This window comes from Pleurodeles waltl, chromosome 7 (genome assembly GCF_031143425.1).
Source record: "Pleurodeles waltl isolate 20211129_DDA chromosome 7, aPleWal1.hap1.20221129, whole genome shotgun sequence".
Taxonomy (NCBI): Eukaryota; Metazoa; Chordata; class Amphibia; order Caudata; family Salamandridae; genus Pleurodeles; species Pleurodeles waltl.
This window is the reverse complement of record NC_090446.1, coordinates 1,124,513,332-1,124,521,921: the sequence shown is the minus strand read 5'-3', so window position 1 is coordinate 1,124,521,921 and position 8,590 is coordinate 1,124,513,332. Positions and strand designations below refer to the sequence as shown.

Below are 8,590 nucleotides of genomic sequence, written 5' to 3'. Positions count from 1 at the left end.
TGACTGAAAAATCACTACCAGAGTCTGCGCCATTGTCCTATCCCTCAGATGCTGTCTCAGTATCTGATGTCTCAGTCTCTGATCCTATGTCAGAGCGGTCCTCTATAACCCGAGTGTAGGCAGCAGTCATCCATCAAGATGCCATCTCTGCTACTGGCTAAACTGTTGCTCTAAAACACTAGCCTACGTAGACAGTCACAAAATCGATGGTGTGTGAGATACGTGCAACAGTAGAGGCCACCTTACCTGCGCTTCTTCCCTCAATCAGCACGTACTTTCAAGACACTCAAAAAACACCTTGTCACATACCATTCGTCACAGTCTTTAGCACCTCCTGCGCCCAGTCCAACAATCATTATTGGTGCTCCCACTCCCTCCTCCTCGGATTCCCTCATTACCACCCAGCAAAAGTGCCCTTCATCTCTCCATAGACTTTGCTAATGTACTCAGCTATTTACATAAAATACAGATTTGCTCTTTGCAGTAGGCATATAAACCTTCTGCGCTTCTTTATGGCACTAAAACTGCCACTAGACAAGTCGGACCCTTTTCCCCCCAGGGAAACCACACACATATTGACAAAAGTGATATATATATGACAGCCAATCACCTGAAACTCAACTCAAGCAAAACCAAAATAATCCTCTTTGGCCCACACAAAAACACCTGGGACCCCTCATGGTGGCCCACCACGCTAGGCCCTGCACCCACCCCCGCCAACCACGCACGCAACCTCAGCATCATCCTAGACTCCTCCCTCTCGATGACCCAACAAATCAACGCTCTCACCTCCTCATGCTTCAACACACTCCGTATACTGAAAAACATTCAAATGGATCCCCACAGAGACCAGAAAAACTGTCACTCATGCACACATCAGCAGCAGGCTTGATTACGGAAACGCCCTCTACGCCGGCACCACTCTAAAACTCAAGCGCAAACTACACGCATCTAGAACTCAGCAGCACGACTCATCCTCGACCTCCGCCGACACGAACACATCTCCCCACACCTCAAATCCCTCCACTGGCTCCCCATTGACAAAAGGATCACCTTCAAGATCCTCATCCTCGCACACAAATCACTCCACAACACAGGCCCTGCCTACCTCAACGAGAGTCACCTTCCACACCCCCACACGAAACGTCCGCTCAGCTGACCTCTCTCTCGCCTCTGTCCCCCGCATCAAACACACCACCACCGGGGCAGATCCTTCTCCTACCTTGCACCCAAAACCTGGAACGCCCTCACAACCCACCTTCGCAAGACCCAAAACCTACTTCTTTTCAGGAAGGGCCTCAAAACCTGGCTTTTCGAACAGTGAACCTCCCAGCCCCTTTCCCTCCTCCCGCCCCCCCCCAAGCGCCTTGAGACCCTCACAGGTGAGTAGCACACTTTATAAATCTCTTTGGTATATATAGATCTACCTCTATATATATATATATATCTATGTACATAGATATATCTATAGATATATCCATGTACATAGATATATCTATCTACATAGATATATAAATATAGATCTATATATAGATCTATTTTTTTTAGTTGTTGTATGGTTTCCTTGGGGGCCAAAATTGCCCCCAGGGAAACCCTACAACATCTAAAAAAAAAATTGCCCCCACAGGGGGTCACCCTGCCCACGGGCGACCCCCTGTCATTTTTTTTTTTTTTTATTATTTAAAAAAAAAAACAAATCCCCTGGGGGAGGGGGGGGGGGGGCGCGATCGCGCCCCCCCCCCCCCCCAGGGGGCACCTACCTTTTTTTTTTTTATTAATTATGCCCCCGGGGGGGGCGGCCCGTTTTCCGAGGGGGCCGCCCCCCCGAAAGTGAAATCCCTGGCGTCTAGTGGTGTTTCCTGGCCCCCGATCGCAGCTGTGCTGCGATCGGGGGCCAGGAAACACTTTCAGGAAGGCCTCGTAAGAAAGGGGAGACACTCCCCTTTCTTACGAGGCCTTCCCGAACGTGAGAAAGGCCGTTTTCCCCATCAAAGCAGGAAGCGGCCGCAAGGCTGCTTCCTGCTTTGATGGGGAAAACACCTTTGCAACGTCAGCGCGCCGCGAGGCGCGCTGACGTCACAAAGGGGCGGGGGGAGACACGGAAGCTTCCGTGTCTCCCGGGGGGTGTTTAAAAAAAAAAAATAATCCTCGGGTGCGACGCACCCGAGGATTTATTGATACCCTTCCTGGTGTCGGCCACTGGTCGTGACCCGCACCAGGGAGGGTGTGTGGGCGTCGGCCAGTGGCCGACGCCCGCACCTAAGCGGTTAACAAACTTATAATACAAATATGTTAGTCATATATTTAAATATATCCCTCCTTGGAGCAGTACCATTTTACTGAAGGTAATTCAATTGATTGCATCACAGCAAAACTTAGAAGAAACAACTTGTGGTTTCACAAGATGTATTGTCTGTATTTTTGATGTCCCGATCTATACTTTTTTATGAGAGACCATGTCACCAGATTTCCTCCAAAATAAGGTATTTTGTCAGATTCTTTTATATGTTGCATTGAGTGGCTGTTCTACTTAAAGCATAGGTCTCCAACCTTTTATGTAATAACAGTTTCTTATGTTCAATGAAAACCCTCCCGAGCTACTAATATTATTAGAGCTGTACTAGTAACCACACCAGACAAGATTACATTAGTGGCAACGATATGCAACGTTACAAGCAGTGATTGCTATGTCAATGTGCATTATGTTAAAAATGCTTTGTCAATGTGGAATGCCTCTACATGGGTAGTATATAACAGACATAACTGCAGTGCCCCTAGAACCAAGTTTATGTTATTAATAAGAGTCTCCTCAACACTTAAATATCACTCAAATATCAGCTTGAAATATATTTTGGAAATTCAACCCTTTTTTCCAAACATCAGCTTATGAATTCTGAAAATGCGCACATTTAAAAAAAAAAATAAACACCTTTCAGTTTTTCTATTCATGTATTAATGAAACCAAGTAACAGTTTCTAATTTAGTTTACTAGGCTATACATATAAGAACAACTTAGCTAGAGAGCTATTAGTAGCTCATGAGCTACTCGTCGGAGAAGCCTGACTTGAATGAGCATAAGGATTCCTTCCATTCACATTCCTTTCTTTTCTCGAGCTACTGTGGCTCGATAGAGCTACTTCACTTGAGCTCCATCACAGCAGCATTCTGCCTGAGGCTTGTGTTTCACACAGGACACTCTCGGAGCATGGTTACCCCATTTCTGCTTTCCTATTGCCTTTTGCAGTCTAATTTCATCTGAAGTTTGACTGCAGTTATGATCCTGCATCAGGACCGTAAGCAAGGGTTATGCATAAGCTTCTTCACTTTTAATACTCAGCAGCCAGTAAGAAGTGAAAGATAAATTACACCGGTCTTAAATCACAGAAGAAATGACATGGCCCTACCCATCTCATCATTGTTCCAGTATCTCCATCTCCTCCTCCTTTTTCGCTTCTTAGCAGCTGACATACATCACTTTTTCTTCATGGCATTAAAAGTGGTTTTATATTGTGCTGCTGTGATAAACTTGTTGCTTATGCATGTGTTCCATCTTGCACATGTCCGAACAATGCGCGTCTTCGTGGGACGTCCAAACACATTTCAAGACGGGCGCTCAGTGCTGTGGTATCAGCGGGCAAAGGCAAGGGGCACTTGGCAAAGCTGACGGGTGCGTGGACACCCCTTCGTCTGTTCTGGCCCCCGGCTGCTCAACTACCCTGTGATTGGAGGTGCATACGCGGGCCCCCTTTGACCATGCATTGCGCGTCAGATGCCTGCACAAATTGGAATGATGTAACACGGGGTGGGGGGTAGAGTAACAATTAGTTCTGAGAAGTAAGTTCTGAATGTGATAAACAGCTTCAAGTCAAGCCTTTAAAAGCACTGAGTATCCGTAGTGACCCCACGAGTAGTTAAAGGGGCGTCTATGCTGTGCCTGCAGACCATCAGTGCTCTCTTAATGAAGAGGGAGAACAACAGGGGGAGGTGATAGGGCATAGGGGGCTATATATATAGACCTGTCTCATGGGCAGTGAACCAGGCTCTGAAACCCCTCAATGAACAGCTGATTCTACTTGTGGCTACCTGAACCCCTTCTGGGACGGGAAGAACTCCCAGTACACGAACCCAAGTACTGAGCGGGCACCAGGGAACAAAGAAGGTTCCTGAAAGTGGGATGCCGGTACCCGGAGGAAGCCCTCGTCAGGCTAAGAGACTCTTTCTACAGACATGCGTGCGCGTTGAAACCATTACCCTCCTCCCAAAAAGGCAGGAAAACCTGCAAAGACAACAACAATGTTGTCCCCGACCTTTTCTCCGTAGATGGAAATCTCTTAGAAGGGGGTTCCTGGATAAATGACGGTGACCCATCCAGTGATGACACAGAGGAGTGCAAGCCTTGGAACCCTTTACTCCCCCGTAAGATGTGGCAGCTGAGGGACCGGACTATTTCTTACACTGCAAAATCCTGAAATGAGCTTATTTGGCCGGCAAAATCTGTCTGCCCAAGTATAAGCAGCTGACCTAGCCAGTAAAATCTGGTATCCAATGGATAAAAAAATCCCAAATCACATGAGACCGGAAAGGCCTCAGCCCGCTCTGAAAGGGAAACTTACTCTCACCCCAGATAGCAAAAGTTCGAAGTTTCTAGCGACGTTCATATGGGATGACTAAAAGGAATCGATGTTCCTGGCAATCACACCCAGATAAATCACTGGACGTGGTGAGACTTTGGACATAGTGGAAAAAGTCAAAACGTCAGGTAGCAACATGAACCCAGATATAATCTCTGGATTGGCTCGAAGGATCATATGCCTGATAGAGAATGCCAATCGTGTGCTCTCAGCCGAGAGAAAACCCTTCCTTTTTCAAGTGGACCTAACCGTGGGGGTGGCAGCTTCTCAAAATCAGGAGCTGGGAAACAGGGATGCCTATTTAGAAACTCCTATCAAAGAGCTGGGGAAATTCGTTGATACCTGTTGGATCCGGCCCTCTCTGCAGGGTCACCTACAAACTTGTTGCTTTTACCCTCCACTTTTTTGCTAAAATCGTTTTGGTTGGCCACCTGAGTCTGTGCTCTTCACCACTGCTAACAAATGCTAAAGGACTTGTTCTCACTCCCCTAAACATGGTTAAATTGGTTTACACTTGATTGGCATATTTAATTTACATATAGGTCCCTTATAGAGTGGTATGCCATATACCCATGGCCTGTAAATTAAATGCTACTACTAGGCCTGCAGCACATATTGTGCCACCCACTTACATAGCCCCTTAAAACATGTGCCAGGTCTTCCATTGAAGCCTGAATGCAGTTTTTAACTGCCAATTTGACTTGGCAATATAACTCCTTTGCCAATATAACCCAGTGCCAAGCCTTAAACTCCCCTTTTATTAGGTCAAGCACGCAAGCGCTGTGGCCTGTTGTAATCTATCTGTGGGCTTTTAACCATGCACGCCCATCACTGTCACTCATTCATGGGCTTGCCTTTCAAAAAACCTTTGTTATTATTGCTTTAGATTTGTCCCTCCTTGGGGAAGTTTTGTTACCAGCTTGACCATGAACCATGTTACATGGATAATTGCACTTTTGCCAATACATTTGACTTCAAGCGAACTTCTTTTTCCTTTTCTGTCTCACCTTTGTGCTCATGCACATTGTGGCCGTGGCGCTTTGAGTCGGCTCACTTATGTCAACTGTTCATTTTCAATTTTTGTGGCAAGTAAAGTCCAGTTAGAAATTTACAGTGCTAATAGCTCTAATTCGTTCCTCTTTGCCAAAACTTGTATTGTTACAGCGGCTGATGTAGCCTTATAGGCTTCAAGTACAAAACACACAGGCTCATTCATTCTCTGGGAAAGAACAGCAACGAGCCAGGGAGTATGCTTTAACATAGGCATATAAAAATCCTCTTCTTGGGTGCCACCGGTCCTCACAAAAGCCCGTGTGAGGCACCATTCAAAATGTGCAGTTACAGGAGCCAACATTACAACTTGAGCAGGGAGTTTGAAACCGCCATGAAATCCATGGCGGTAAGCACTATCAGTGCCAGGGAATTACTTCCCTGGCACTGATAGGGGTCTCCTACACCCCCCACCCCCACCCCAACTCCCTCCCCACACACCCCCACCACCCCTGCCACCCCCCAAAGGTGGCAGGACCCCCCTCCCCACCCCAACCCCCAACATAACATCTCTCAAACACACACGACACGCACGCAGGCACCACCAACACACATACACGCACACACACTGACATACATGCAAACATCCACACACACAGTCAGACACGCACATCCACTTTCAAACATACATGCACACATCCATACAGACATACCTACAGACATACACGCACTCATTCCCATACACACAACACCCGCAAGCATACACGCACTCGCACACCCCCTCTACATACACACACGCACACCCCCACGCACGCACACAACACACAACACCCCCCACCCCCCTACCCTCACGGACAATCAACTTACCTGGTCCGACGATCCTCCAGGAGGGGACGGGAGCCATGGGGGCTGCTCCGCCGACACCACACCGCCAACAGAACACCGCCACGCTGAATCACAGGACGTGATTCGCTGGGCGGGGTTCTGTTGGCGTGGCGGTGGAGCAACCTCCACTTCCCCGCCGCCTGCCAGTATGGCTGTTGGCGGCTCTCCGTCCGTAAAAGGATGGAGAGCTGCCAACAGTCATAATAGGTCGAGCGGCAAACCGCCGCCACTGGCGGTCTTCCGCACGGCGGTCCCTCGGCGGTCTTGAAAAAAGACCGCCGAGGTCAAAATGACCCCCATAATCTGGTTTCTCTTCAAACCAAATAAATCTTACACCTTTTACTAAAGATTTCAGTGGAGAGGAACATTTAAGAAATTCACTTAATTTTTTGAAAATCCTGCCAAGTGCAGGGTTACCCTTATTTAGTAAACGAAATAATAGACAGATTGATTGTTTGCTGGTTTCTCAAGTGCAACAACATTCTTTTGTTATCCATCAATGCCATTTGGGGAGTGATTTTTACTGTGAGGCGGTTAACCTATAGCCCTCTTACATGGCATATAAGAATGACGGTTGCTGCACAAAAAACTTCACATCATTCGAAAAGATCCACTACAATGTGGGAAGCAGCAATAAATAAAAACAGGTAAGGAAGGATCAATTGGTAAATGAAAGACATAACTCTATCCAATCTGGGTTTTATTTCTGGAGCGGCTCTTGCTTCTCCTTTCTCATTGATTATCAACATATTATTCAAATCCCCTCTGTGACGTAATTGTAAAGGTGTGTCAAAGTATACATTTAAAAACACACTTATATATATATATGGAAAATGTCACTTACCCAGTGTACATCTGTTCGTGGCATTAGTCGCTGCAGATTCACATGCTGTGCACAGTCCGCCATCTGGTGTTGGGCTCGGAGTGTTACAAGTTGTTTTTGTTCGAAGAAGTCTTTTCGAGTCACGAGACCGAGGGACTCCTCCCATTTCGATTCCATTGCGCATGGGCGTCGACTCCATCTTAGATTGTTTTCCCCGCAGAGGGTGAGGTAGGAGTTGTGTATGTTAGTAATAGTACCCATGCAATGGAATGAATACGTATGTACATAATAAAGGTTAAAGTAATATATTTACAAATGTACAAATGTTCGAGATCTACTTCTAAACGGCTACAGGCTCCCGGGGAGGTGGGTGGGCGCATGTGAATCTGCAGTGACTAATGCCACGAACAGATGTACACTGGGTAAGTGACATTTTCCGTTCGATGGCATGTGTAGCTGCAGATACACATGCTGTGCATAGACTAGTAAGCAGTTATCTCCCCAAAAGCGGTGGTTCAGCCTGTAGGAGTTGAAGTAGTTTGAAATAATGTTCTTAGTACAGCTTGACCTACTGTGGCTTGTTGTGCAGTTAACACATCTACACAGTAGTGCTTGGTAAATGTATGAGGCGTAGACCATGTTGCTGCCTTACATATTTCGTTCATTGGAATATTTCCTAGAAAGGCCATGGTAGCGCCTTTTTTTCTGGTTGAGTGTGCCTTTGGTGTAATAGCAGGGGTGTGGAATTTATTAAAATATCTACTTGTCCAGGGGACAGGTTGCTTCTCAAATCTACTTGTCCTGTAAAAAGATCTACTTGTCCCTTTGGTGCCATGTAGTGTGGCGACAAATTATGGCAGCAATTAATAGCCTCTCTGATTATGCCTGGGCTACTACCATAGTAGGGCTTGAATACTTGGAGTTTCAATCCCTACTGTAGCAATTTCCTTATTTTGCCACCTTTCTGCAGATCTGCATACTGGGGCTGGAGGAAGCAGTAAGCAATAGTTCCAGGGCTGGAATGCCTTTGAGTCTGCAAACCTACTAACCTGCATGTTTTAAAGATTTTTACCAGCTTCTCTCTAATATTTTCCCATAATAAGAAAGGTTGGACATTTACTCCTGACAATGGCAGAATTAGAACTTCTTCCAGGGTTGGGAAGAAAGTGGCTGGAGGGAAAATGAACTTGCAAATGCTCAATAGATTTTCACATGAGCAAATCTACACATCGTATTTACCCACGCTAAAATACAGTTCACA

The 8,590-nt window shown here is 46.4% G+C and overlaps 1 non-coding gene across 1 annotated transcript; it reads left to right on the top strand.

Moving 5' to 3' along the window:
• The first annotated feature begins 6,804 nt into the window (after positions 1 to 6,804).
• On the top strand, positions 6,805 to 6,921 carry LOC138247491 (U5 spliceosomal RNA). Its single transcript, XR_011194529.1, has one exon. It is a non-coding gene; the product is annotated as a U5 spliceosomal RNA (small nuclear RNA).
• Positions 6,922 to 8,590: the final 1,669 nt, after the last annotated feature.